Source organism: Ranitomeya variabilis, chromosome 2 (genome assembly GCF_051348905.1).
Source record: "Ranitomeya variabilis isolate aRanVar5 chromosome 2, aRanVar5.hap1, whole genome shotgun sequence".
NCBI classification, from domain to species: domain Eukaryota; kingdom Metazoa; phylum Chordata; class Amphibia; order Anura; family Dendrobatidae; genus Ranitomeya; species Ranitomeya variabilis.
Window position 1 is genome coordinate 949,825,948 of NC_135233.1, and position 13,534 is coordinate 949,839,481.

Below are 13,534 nucleotides of genomic sequence, written 5' to 3' on the forward strand. Positions count from 1 at the left end.
GATGTGTTTTGGCAGCTTTTGGGACCGTTAGAAGGTGTTATGCATGTGTTCGTTTTTTGCCTCCCATTGACTTGAATGGCATTCAGCTATGTTTGGCAAATATTTGACGAATAAATCGGCAAATATTGCAAATTTGGCGATTATAATCTGAACTGAACATTGAAATATTTATTCATCTCTAGTTATATCACACAAAACAGTTAATAAATAACATTTCCCTCATGTCTACTTTACATCAGCACAATTTTTGAAACATTTTTTTTGTTAGGAAGTTATAAGGGTTAAAACCAGCAATTTCTCATTTTTACAACAAAATTTGCAAAACTATTTTTTTTTAAGGTACCGCCTCACATTTGAAGTGACTTTGAGGTGCTTATATGACAGAAAATACCTAAAAATGACACCATTCTAAAAACTGCACCCTTCAAGGTGCTCAAAACCACATTCATGAAGTTTATTCACCCTTCAGGTGCTTCATAGGAATCATTGGAATGTGGAAGGAAAGAAATAAACATTTACTTTTCTTTCACAAAAAAATTCTTTTACACCTAATTTTTTTTTTTACTTTCACAAGGGTAACAGGAGAAAATGGACCACACAATTTGTTGTGCAATTTCTCCTGAGTATGCAGATACCCCATATGTGGGGGAAATCTACTGTTTGGGAACACAGCAGGGCTCGGAAGGGAAGCATTTGACTTTTTGACCGTAAACTTTGCTTGATTAGTGGTTGTCATGTCGCGTTTGGAGGGTCCCTGATGTGCCTACACAGTGGAAACCCCCCAAGTGACACCATTTTGAAAACTAGACCCTTTATGGAACTTATCTAGATGTGTATTGAGCACCTTGAACCCACAGGTGCTTCACAGAAGTTTATAATGTTAAATTTAAAAAGAAAAAAATCACATTTTTCCCACAAAAATCTTTTTAGCCTCAAATTTTGTATTTTCACAAGGGTAACAGGAGAAAATGGACCCCAAAATTTGTTGTAAAAATTTCTTCTGAGTTCACCAATACCCTATATGTCATCGAAACCTACTTTTGAGGCACAATGCAAAGCTCAGAAGGGAAGAAACGCCATATTATAGTGCAGATTTCGCTGCACTTGTTTGAGGGTGCCATGTTACATTCGCAGAGTCCCTGAGGTGCCAGAACAACAGAACCCCCATATTGACCCCATTTTACAAACTAAACCTCTCAATGAATTCATCTAGGGGTGCAGTGATTATCTTGACACCACAGGCGTGTCACAGAATTTTATACCATTGAACAGTGAAGATAAAATAATTTTCATTTCTACCACCAAGATTGTGTGTTAGCCCCAAGTTTTACATTTTCACACTGGGAAATGGGTAAAAATGGCACCAGAATTTGTCCCACAATTTCTACTGAACGTGGTAATACCCCATATGTGGCTGTACAGTACTACTTAGCCATACGGAGAGACTCGGGAGGGACAGAGCGCTATTTGCCTCCTGGAGTGCAGATTTTCCTAGACTAGATTGTGGATTCCATATAAAGAGCCCCTAAGTGCTAGAAGAGCAGAATTCCCCCCCAAGTGACCCCATTTTGGAAATTATAACCCTTTGGGAATTTATCTACAGATGTAGTGATGATTTGGACTCCATGGGTGTTTTCCATAAACAGGCAGCAGTGGATGTTGCGGAGTGAAAATTGCAAACTGTCATTGTAGTGACCAGTACGCTGTAGTGACCAATACATTATACACAGCTCGTGCTTCCGGAGACAAGCATCTGTAAATTAGGCGGGCTCTCATCAGTAAAGAAATACCAAATATGTGGGCACTAAATGTGGTTTAGGCACACTGGTTCTCAGAAGGGAGGGGGGCATTTGGATTTGGGAGCAAAGAATTTCTTTTGGCGGGTGAGGAGCCATTTCCCTTTTCCAGAGCCTTTGTGCTACCAGTAACGCGGATGCCCCCTATATTTCCGTTAACAGATGACAGACCTGAGTGGGGACTTGCTTTTTTTGTGGATTGAGTGGAAGCTTTTGTTGGGAACATTTACGTAACATTTATGATCACAGTTATCCGGCGCTCTACGCTGAGCACTTACTACGAGGTTTCCATCTAACTCTCCGAGTGACTTCACAGATGAAACCCCCAAGGGATCCATTCACTATAATGAGGCAGCAGAGTTACTCTGGACTCCGTCTGGCCATTATTCCACGGTTTCCTTCTTTTCAGAACTGCACAAAACTGTGGGTGCCGCACTTTTATGAAATCCTAGAAAGACGGACACCGCCGTATCACAGGTCCTATGGCATCCACAGTGATTCCATCTGCATCGTTATAGGGAATCAAGGTTTTTTTTCTGAATCACGTATTTCAGAGATTTACATGGAAGCCCCGGTGTAAGCGTTCAGCGCAGAGCGCAGGAGAAATGTGCGACGAACCTTACTGTGATCTTTGGGAGGCAAAATGAAAAAAAATGAACAGCAGGTGAAGGTTTTTGTTTTTTTTGTTTTTACACCATTCCTCATGCAGTATAAGTGATTAGGTGACTTTATTCTTCAGGTCGGTGCGATTACAGCAGTACCAGATTTATATCAGGCTTTTATGTTTGGCTGCTGTCCCACAATAAAAGATGCTTTTTATTGCGAAAACTAGTTTTTGCATCCCCATATTTCAAGAGCTATAATATTTGATTGCATTTTATTCGGATTGTATGACAGTATAGTTTTTGGGGCTTTTTTTTTTACAGTGAAGAAGTTAATTAGTGGAACAGCTTTATAGAGCGAGTCCTCACGGAGGAGGCGATACCAAATATGTGTGCTTTTGGTTTTTGTTAACATAATTGTATTTATTACATTACTTCAACGAAATGGCCCCAGAGTCAGCACATGCGCATACCGCAGTCTTCAGCGCCATTTTATTGAAGTCACTATAAATGCCCTAGTAAAAATGCCCGCCACCCGGGAGGAACGGGGCCAGTAGCTAATTACATATGGATACACACATGGGTACAAGCTGGGCCAGAGGTAAGGGGCCATCGTCACCTCCAATGCAGGAGGAATTGTGGATTATCAGGAGCTACTGGCCTGTAGAGGGCCCATATGCTGTTCCTGCAGAGAGGCCGGCTCCAGTGTGTGTATATAGTATGTAGCCCCCTCCTATACCACAGACATCACTGCACCCATAGGGACCACAAGCTAAAGTACATTACTGACCACAGCAGTCATGGACAGTCAGCCCTCACTGCAGGCAGTGTGTCAGGTAACCCACCAGAAGCGTGCGCCAGCAGCAGAGGGACACCAGGGGGAGCTAGAAGGAAGCGCGCATACAGGCAGAGTGACGCTTACCAGCACTTTATTTATGGGGCTCCGCAGTGGTGACTAGTGTACAGCAATGTCTGTGGAGTAGTGAGGGACGCCCCGCTTCCGGCATGTTCAGAAGGCTGAGGGCCGGAAGTGATGCAGGACGCCGGTTATACGTCACTCCGGTTACTAGGGGCACGATGTGGTGTTGGCTGGTGTGACGTGTCAGGGCGTGCTGCTGGTGCAGGGAAGAAACAACTGAGGACGAAGTCAGAGGCAATGGTAATAAGTGCTGGGGAGGAGAGAGGGTGTGCTATGGAGGGCGGTGACAGGAGGAGCAGGACAGGGGTGTGATGATATTGCAGGGGACACGTGTAACCACTTAGGGTAAGAATAGCGACAGACAGGGTAATGTGGAGAGAACATGGTGGACGGAGAAGAGGAAAGGTACCAGGATGGTGACAGGGACTGGTCTATTAGAGAAAGGAGTGCGTGTAGAACTAAGGTGGCAGGCACAGAATTCCCAGCAGTCACACAAAGTGGGTAAGATCAGGCGCTTGTCGTAGTCAGATGTCGTAGTCAGATGTCGTAGTCAGATGTCGTAGTCAGATGTCGTAGTCAGATGTCGTAGTCGGATTCCCTGAGTGACAGAGAACGCCGCGGAGAGTGCAGCAGGGTCTAATCCAGAGGACACAGCATGGGGACCCTGCCATGCGCTCACCTGCTGGGGCTGTGTGTGACACCATCACTGTTCATGCAGAAAAACCACTACTGCAGTTTTCACAAGTGGATTTTAACCCCTTTTGTGACCAAATCAATTCTAAAGGGGTTGTCCACTACTAGGACAGCCCCTTCTTGATCAAAATGTTTGGCGCCAATAAAATAATAAACCCTGTACTCACCGGCCATGAAATGCGGAATCCAGCTCAACGAGATAGTGAAAAAAAATTTTCCTTATTCACTTAGAAAATGTGCCCTGTGGAGGATAAAAACATCAGCAATAACAACGAAAAAAATGCGATATCAACGCGTTTCTGGTTACCAAGCACCCTTAGTCATTTTATTCTTTGTTATTGCTGATGTTTTCACCCTCCACAGCACATTTTCTAAGTGAATAAAGAAAAGGTTTCTTCACTATCTCGTTGAACTGGACTCTTCATTTTTCTGATTCCTCCACGCCCTGACACAGCGGTTCCATGCTCCGAGCTTCCAAGGATGTAGATTATGGTGAGGTGGACTTTGAACTCACCGACCATGCCAGCACCGTTCCTGCAGTGTCGGCACGCGCGCTCCCGAAGCCACTGACATCACTGCGCCCGCCTTCAGAAAAATCGAACTTGAAGAGGTATCTGTAATGGCTTCCTCTTCCAGCTCAGTTCAACAGGAGGCGGGGATAGTGACACCAGCGCTGATTGGGCCCCAAGCAACTGCACGAGGGCCCTGGAGAGAGCGAGTGCCAATGCTGTGGGAACGACACCAGCATGTGAGGTGAGTATTATTTTATGGGGGATGATTCTGAGAGAGTAGTTTTTCTGAGATATTGGACTTCATGTTTGTGGTAAAATTTGTTCGATATAACTTGCATTTATTTGTGAAAATATTGAAAACTTGGTGAAAATGTAGAAAATTTAGCAATTTTCAAAATTTAATTATTATGCCTTTAAGGCTATGTTCACACTGGAAGTTTTTGCTGCATTTTTTGCTGCATTTTTTATTGTAGTATTCAGCTTCTTTTTACAGTACTAGGAAAAACTACGTTTTCAATGCAGGTATCATTTTTTGCAGCGTTTTTGTTGCAGATAAGTCAAGGACATCAGGATGTGACCTCACAATCTGCTACTGCTACATCTAGACGGCAGGCTGCATGGTTGTATGATGCGACCATACAGCCTATCATCCAGCAGAGACATTGAGCAGCGTGTGCTACCGCTGCCCAGTGTCTTGCGGTGAACACCTATAACCTTGCTGACGTCACCACGAGCAAGAGAACTTTCACACGCTCGCCGTGACATCAGACAAGTTATAGGTAGAGATTGGTGGACACCTGGATGTTCGGGTTCAGCCGGGCAGTTACAAAAATTCAGGTACCAGAACAGTACCCAAACCCGAAACCCATTCACTTGAATTGGGGACCCGAACATCCAGACAGCGCAGCAAACACCACTTCTGATCAGCGGTAAAATCATCACCGCTGGTCAGACAGCTGCGGTTCCCATGCTGTCAACAGACAGCGTAAGGCCGGTTTCACACGTCAGTGGCTCCGGTATGTGTAGTGACAGTTTTCTCATGTACCGGAGACACTGACACACGTAGACCCATTCAAACGAATGGGTCTATGCACATGCCTGCGTGTTTTCACGGACCGTGTGTCCGTGTGCAAAACACGGAGACATGTCCGTGTTTCTCCGGCAGCACGGTCCGCAAAGCGTCCCGCACACGTGCACACGGAGAACAGTGTGCACTCTCCTCCGTGTGCACATACCGCCATATGAGAAACAGCGCTACAGTTAAGCGCTGTCCCCTGCGTGTGGTGCTGTAGTCGGCATTCATCCCTTCTGTCCTGCTCAGCTGAAAGCCGCACTAGCAGGAGAGGAGGGATGAAAGATCAAGTTTTTTTTTTTGTTTAAAATTAAGTTTGGGGTCACCTCCCGTGTCCCACCCCCTGTGCGCCCGCCCGCTTGCAGAGAAATAGTCACCCAGCTCCCACGATACCTCCTCTCAGCGCCGGCAGCTTGTCCTGTGTGAGCGGTCACGTGGTACCGCTCATTACAGTGATGAATATGCGGCTCCACCTCCCACCTGCTGCTGCTAATAACAGTGAGAGCAGGAGTGGCTGATGGGAGTATTCATCAGCTGCCGCATGCGCTGTAATTAAATAATTAAAAAAACAACCTGCGTGGGTTCCCCTGTATCTTTGATAACCAGCCAGGCATAATTCACAGCTGGGGCTGCAACCCTCAGCTTCAGCAAGGCTGGTTATAAAGAATAGAGGGATCACCATATTTTTTTAATTATTTAAATAAATCATTTTAAGAAATGACGTGGGGTCCCTCCCATTTTTGACAACCAGCCTTGCTAAAGCAGACAGCTGGGGGCTGGTATTAGACTGGTAAGGGGCCATGGATATTGGCCCCCTCCACCCCAAAAATAGCCTGTTGCCACCCAGAAGAGGTGCATCAATTAGATGGTCGGTGGCAAGTGGGGTTCATGTTGTATCCCAGTACCCTTTCTACTGCTGCTGAATGACAGTTGTCATGTGGCAGTAGATTTGTTCCAGTGTGTCAGAATTAGTTTGGGAACTGTGAGGAGATGTAATACATTTCATTGTATAGCGACGGTTCATACATTTTACTGCCATCTACTGGCCAATGTGTGTATATGAAAGTTAAGTGATTATTCGCCTCACAACAAGCTGCCATAGAAATGGCTGGGAGGAGCCTCCCGGCTCAGGGCTCGCACACGTCCTGAGGTAACTTCCAGTTTTGTGAGGAAGCAAATGCTACTGCTCCCAGGAAGTTTATCATGCCAGTCCACGTTGGGGGAACGTCTGTCTCCACATAACCTCCTTCACAAAGGAGTGAAGCGTCATCCAGACAGGAGAGATAAGCCGCACATGTGCGCTCCTGCATGCTGGTTATACTGTTTGCTTCTAGTCAGGACCAGATCCACTTGGCTGTCACGCCACCGACTTTGTTTAACCTACCCCCCTGCGAAAGGTAACGGTTGGCTCAAAACTATGAGTACTTCCACACTTTAGTGTGTTTCCACAGAGAGCCAATCTGTGAAGGTTCCTCCATCAGTGTAATATTTCTTGAACTGCGCATAGCACTTCCTCTAATAGCAAGTGAGGAGAACTCTGCTCCAGCCGCCCTGAGAGGCCATAACCTCGCTTGTGTCTCATGGGGAGAGAATTACTTTCATATGCACTGTGAACTTTCAGTAAAATTGCTATGTTTACACAAGTTCACCTGCGTGTCTGGCTGCTTGAGATTGCACAAACACCAAAGGCGCTCCAAAACCTGCACCCAAACACCACCGCTACACGAGTGGCCCGGGGAATCCTACACCATCCACAAGTGCCACCTCCTGCTATTGACAATTGTGAACACGAGGGAAATGTTGAGTGGTCCAGCAACCCACTTTAGCTACCGTGAAATCATTATCTGCTGCCAATGGGACTACATGCCCCAGCTGGCCCTTCTGCAACATTTGGCACCTCCCCAGTGGCCCACCACATTCATATTTGTGGGGTTGATGTCACCTTTGTATTGTCAGGTGATATCAAGCCCATGGATTAGTAATTAGTCATGACTAAGGGTGCTATGTCACCAGAAACGCGTAGATAGTGTTTTTACTTCATTGTGCTGTTGTTTTATCCTCTATTTTTGATATGAAGTGAATAAAGTACCAAGTTTTTGCTTTTTCACCACCTCGTCGAGCTGGATTTCTTCTTTATTAAACTATATTTCCGCATGCGCCCGATCTCCTCGGGTAATGAGGCTCAGCGTGTGGGCCTGGTGTTGTCATTATTAAGCGGGGATCCCCAAGCATGGGCGTTTTCTTTGCCATCTGATTCTGCTGCATTTGACTCTGTGGAGAGTTTCTTTTCCTCTCTTGGAAAAATCTACGATGAACCTGACAGAATGGCTCTAGCAGAATCTAAGATACGCTCTATTCGCCAGGGGGAGCGAGTTGCAGAGGATTATTGTTCTGAATTTTGTCGCTGGGCGATCAATACACAATGGAATGATCCAGCTTTGCGGAGTCAGTTTATACATGGGATTTCTGGAAGGGTTAAAAAAGCCCTTCTGATGTACGAGACTCCTACTTCTCTAGATTCCGCTATGAGTCTGGTTGTCCGCATTGATCGCCGTTTGCGTCTGGGGGAGCATGAAACGCCGCCTGTGGGAGGAGGTTTAGGTTCACGTGAGGTTGCTGCAGGTGAGCCCACGGAACCTATGCAAATTGCAGGGGTGTCACATGTGAAGCGTCCAGTCCCTGAGCTCAGGAAGCAGGGAGCCTGTTTTTACTGTGGTAAAACTGGTCATTTTATTAACATCTGTCCTCTGCTGTCTAAGAAAAACGCAACGGCGGAAAACTTCTAAGCTCAGAGGGTGTGGAGGAGACCAATCTGAGCTTATGTATATCCTCCATGGTGGTTTCTCAATGCATACTCCCTGCTAAGGTTTTTATCTCTGGCAGTGAGCTGCCAATTACTGTTTTTGTGGATAGTGGTTCAGCCACAAATCTCATTGATGAGGAGTTTGCGCGCACAGCAGGTTTTAGGATTGAAAAACTGTCTCATCCTATCCGCGTGGTCACCATCAATGCTGCTCCCCTCTCTCGGGGAGATTACTGAATTTGTGGCTGAGGTGAAACTCCACATTGGAGTTCTACATTCTGAGCGGGTTACATGTAGAGTCCTCAGGAATCTTCCTGCTCAGGTGGTTTTGGGTTTTCCTTGGTTGTCTATGCACAACCCGGTAATTGACTGGAAAACTCAGGACATAATTCAGTGGAGCGAGTTTTGCCAGGAGAATTGCCTGGCCACATGTGTTGCTGCGGTGACTTCAAGCGTTCCGGAGTCACTTCTGGATTTTGTGGATGTGTTCTCTGAGAAGGGTTGTTCAGAGTTGCTGCCACATCGTCCCTATGACTGTTCTATCAGGTTTAAACCAGGGGCCAAATTGCCTAAAGCAAGGATGTTTAACATCTCCGGTCCGGAGAGACAAGCGTTAAAAGATTACATTGCTGAAAGCTTAAGCAAAGGGCACATCAGGCCGTCATCCTCGCCGGTGGCAGCAGGGTTCTTCTTCGTGAAGAAGAAAGATGGCGGATTACGCCCGTGTTTGGATTTCAGGGAGTTGAACCAGATTACGGTTCGTGATCCATACCCTATGCCTCTGATACCAGATTTGTTCAACCAGGTGGCAGGTGCTAAGTGGTTTACTAAGCTTGACCTCAGGGGGGCGTACAACCTCATAAGAGTCCGTCAAGGTGATGAGTGGAAGACGGCTTTTAATACCCCCTGAGGGTCATTTTGAAAATTTGGTGATGCCATTTGGGTTGACTAACGCACCTGCAGTGTTCCAGCATTTCATCAATGATGTATTCTCGCATGTTTTGGGGAAATTCGTTATCGTGTACCTAGATGACATTCTCATATATTCTTGCGACCGTGATGCTCATTTAGATCATGTCAGGCAGGTGTTACAGCTTCTCAGAGAGAATAAGCTGTTATGCTAAACTTGAGAAATGTGTATTTTCTGTTCAAGAGTTGCCTTTCTTGGGTTATATTGTGTCTGCTTCTGGTTTTAAAATGGACGCCGCTAAGATGCAAGCGGTGCTGCATTGGGAACGTCCTAATAACCTGAAAGCACTTCAGCGGTTCCTTGGGTTTTCCAACTACTATAGGAAATTTATCAAGGATTTTTCCATCATTGCTAAACCGCTAACTGACATGACTAAAAAGGGTACCAATTTCTCCGTTTGGCCTGAGGCTGCTGTGCACGCATTTGAATTCCTTAAGAACAGTTTTGTTTCAGCCCCCATTCTTGTGCAGCCAGACGTATCAAAACCCTTTGTTGTGGAAGTCGATGCGTCTGAGGTTGGTGTGGGGGCGGTACTATCTCAAGGCTCATCTTTGAGTGGTTTGCGTCCGTCCGCCTATTTCTCCAAGAAACTGTCGTCCGCCGAACGTAACTACGATATCGGCAACAGGGAGTTGTTGGCAATTAAGTTGGCCTTTGAGGAATGGCGACACTTCTTGGAGGGGTCGGTACATCAGGTAACTGTTAGTGTTGAGCGATACCGTCCGATACTTGAAAGTATCGGTATCGGATAGTATCGGCCGATACCCGAAAAATATCGGATATCGCCGATACCCGATACCAATGCATTTCAATGGGACGCAAAGTATCGGAATGGTTCCCAGGGTCTGAAGGAGAGGAAACTCTCCTTCAGGCCCTGGGATCCATATTCATGTGTAAAATAAAGAATTAAAATAAAAAATATGGATATACTCACCTCTCCGGTGGTGGCCCCTGGATCTTACCGCTGTAACCGGGAGCCTCCGTTCCTAAGAATGAGCGCGTGAAGGGCCTTCGATGACGCCCCGCTCCCGTCCTGTTGGCACACTACTTCCTCTTGAAGTACCTAGTAAGCCGTGGACGGAAATCTCCATGGATTTCATCACTGATTTGCCCTCATCAGCTGGGAACACGGTCATCTTGGTGATTGTTGATCGGTTTTCTAAAATGTCGCACTTTGTGTCTTTGCCTTCGTTGCCTAACGCTAAGACTCTGGCTCAGGTATTTGTGCAAGAGGTGGTCAGACTTCATGGGGTTCCGTCTGACATCGTGTCTGATAGGGGGTCTCAGTTTGTGGCAAAATTTTGGAAAGCATTTTGCTCACGGCTGGGGATCAAGTTGTCTCATTCTTCGGCGTTTCATCCTCAGTCAAATGGTCAGACGGAGCGTATGAACCAAAATTTGGAACGCTGCTTTGTCTCTGATAACCAGGAGGAGTGGTCTACCTTTCTTCCTTTGGCTGAGTTTGCCATCAATAATCACCGCCAGGAGTCGTCTGGGGAGTCTCCGTTTTTTTGTGTTTACGGGCTACATCCTCAATTTCGTACTTTGAGTCAGAGGGGCTCTTCCGGTGTTCCGGAGGAGGACCAGTTAGGAGCACAATTGTCATCAGTCTGGAGGAGAGTTAAACAGCGCCTGTTGAGTGTGGGTGCTAGGTACAAACGTGTGGCTGACAGTAGGCGTGTGCCAGGTCCGGACCTGAGTGTGGATGACTGGGTGTGGTTATCCACAAAAAACATAAGACTCAAAATACCGTCCCTTAAATTGGGTCCACGGTTTATTGGTCCATTTAGGGTCACCGCCGTCATTAATCCAGTAGCGTACCGATTGGAGCTCCCTACGGTGTATAAGATACACAACGTGTTTCACAGGTCTCTTCTAAAGAAGGTGGTGGGTTCTGTGGACGCGGCGCCTATGCCACCTCCAGTCTTAGTGGATGGTAATTTTGGAGTTTGAAGTCTCCAAGGTGGTTGACTCTCGTGTAGTGCGCTGCACTTTACAGTACTTGGTACACTGGCGTGGTTATGGGCCTGAGGAGAGGTCCTGGTTACCAGCCTCGGACATTCATGCGGATCGGCTGGTCAGGTTTTTTCATCGTCGCCATCCAGACAAGCCTGGTCCTATAAGCCGTGAGGGCCCTGGGGTCCCTCGTAGAAGGCGGGGTACTGTCATGTCGGACGCTGTTCAGACCAGATCGTTCGACAGACAGCGGTAATTCCGCTTTTGACCACTATTTGCTCATTGGCGTCGGCTAGATTCTATCTAGCTGTTCCGGGGTTAATTTACCTGATCCTCGGATTGGAAGCTGGGCCATGCCCATTGCCTTTAAATAGCTCTCCTGATCATTGGGCGTCGCCGATTATAGCTTCTGTCTTGTGCGTTGTTATCTCGGTGTGGAGTGGAGAGCTGGTTGCTGGAGAGTCGTTGCTGGTGGTGTATTTTCCTTTGTCTTATTTACTCCTTCCTATATTTGTATTTATTTTGCCCTGCACATTTATAGCGTGTTCCTGAGTGTCTGCGGCGTGGTGTATATTTTCCTTTATCCTTGTCTGTGCTAACTGTGGGTATTGGTGAATTACATCTTCACTGGGTGATGGGCGGAGGTTTTCAGCCTAGGGTTGAAACAGGAGACAGGGCGAGGGTCGAGGCCTGGACATGCACACCATCAGTGTAAACTCCAGGTAGAGGGTCAGTCAGGATTTCCCTAGTCTGAGGGAAATTGCAGGGGCCCGGGTTATTAGCTCTCGCTCACCTAGTCTCCCCGTGACAAAGGCTGAAAGCTGAAGAAGTGTGCAGAGCACTAATGCATTGATGGTCCACATTGTCCAAGTGCAGACCCTAAAAATCAACTTCAGCCTCCCAGATACACGCTTAAACAGACCGTGAGAAGGGCAACACAATAAAAAAATTCTAATAATAGAATATATAGAGATTGAAACCTCTTTACAAAAGTTTCCAAAAATTACTCAAAGGGTCTGTATCATACACGCTGAAAGAGACTGTGATGGGGACCTCAAATTTTGCAGTTATTTTTGGTGAGCACCTTGAACCTCCAGCTGCTTCATAGAGGTTTATAATATAGAGCAGTGAAAATGGAAAATCACCTTTTTACCACAAAAATGTTATTTTAGCCCCAATTTAGTTTAACAAGGATAGTGTAACAACTCTGCTGGCATCACGGCATGGCCTCGCATTTCTCACACTATCTTACCCACTGCTCCAGGTCATGATGTGGTTTCTGTTTCTTGCCAGCTCCATGTTCTGTGTCTCTGCTCTCTGCATGCTTCATAGTTCTGTGTATAGAGGGGCGGCGCCTGAACTCTCTGGTTCTTATAGGAATCAGGTGCATCTGTCCAATCTGTTCCTGACCAATTGCCAGGAGACCTCCAGTATTTAGTTCAGCTCCACCCAGTGGTCTGGGCCTGTGCAATTTGTTAGCTCAGTTAGTGTCTTGCTTCTGAGTTTGCCTGGCCTTGCTCTGAGTTACTCCCTCTCTGGAGGATTATCTGTGTTATTTCCTTGGTCTTGTTGTCCGCCCACCAGGAGGCAGAATATCCTGGTCCCAGTGTCTTTGTCCTTGTGTCTTGTTCCATTGCCTTGTCTGCACTTAGTCTTACCTCGGTCTCCTAGTCTTGGCTTCCTTCCCTGTTGTCTTTCCTTGTATTCTCAGTCTGCTTACACTCCGCACTCTTGCAGCTCTGCCTGCTCTGAACCTTTGTGACTTTACCTCTGCTCCTCACTTCTGCGTTTCTGCTCCTTTCTACTCTGCTTATCTTCTGCTGTTGCAGTTATCCCTTGCTGCAGCTTCTCTCCACATTCCTTGTGGCTCTGCTCAGCTTTGCTGCAGAGACCTCTCCCGCAGCTCCTCTCCGCTCCTTGCGGTTCTACCTGGCTCCGCTCCTTGCGGTTCTACCTGGCTCCGCTCCTTGCGGTTCTACCTGGCTCCGCTCCTTGCGGTTCTACCTGGCTCCGCTCCTTGCGGTTCTACTTCTCCTGCACTTGGCTCCGCTGCCAGCTCTTGGCTCCGCCTCCTGCCTGTCTGCACTTGGATCCGCCTCCAGCTCTTGGCTCTGCCTCCTGCCTGTCTGCACTTGGCTCCGCCTCCAGCTCTTGGCTCCGCCTCCTGCGGTTTTGCACTTGGCTCCGCCTCCTGCTCTTGGCTCCGCCTCC

General features: G+C 47.0%; 1 protein-coding gene and 1 long non-coding RNA gene across 3 annotated transcripts in view; one reads left to right on the forward strand and one right to left on the reverse strand.

The window, feature by feature from the left end:
* Positions 1 to 3,475, reverse strand: part of RHBDD1 (rhomboid domain containing 1) — a 232,020-nt gene extending 228,545 nt beyond the window's left edge. The window contains exon 1 of one of the 2 annotated variants that reach the window (XM_077290775.1): positions 3,321 to 3,442. The gene's annotated coding sequence lies outside the window, so the exon portion shown is untranslated. Of the gene's footprint in view, positions 1 to 3,320 lie in introns of both variants that reach the window. The other variant, XM_077290774.1, reaches the window with a different exon arrangement.
* Positions 3,471 to 13,534, forward strand: part of LOC143808282 (uncharacterized) — a 37,983-nt gene continuing 27,919 nt past the window's right edge. The window contains exon 1 of the long non-coding RNA XR_013221917.1: positions 3,471 to 3,557. This is a non-coding gene — a long non-coding RNA (uncharacterized LOC143808282). The remainder of the gene's footprint in view (positions 3,558 to 13,534) is intronic.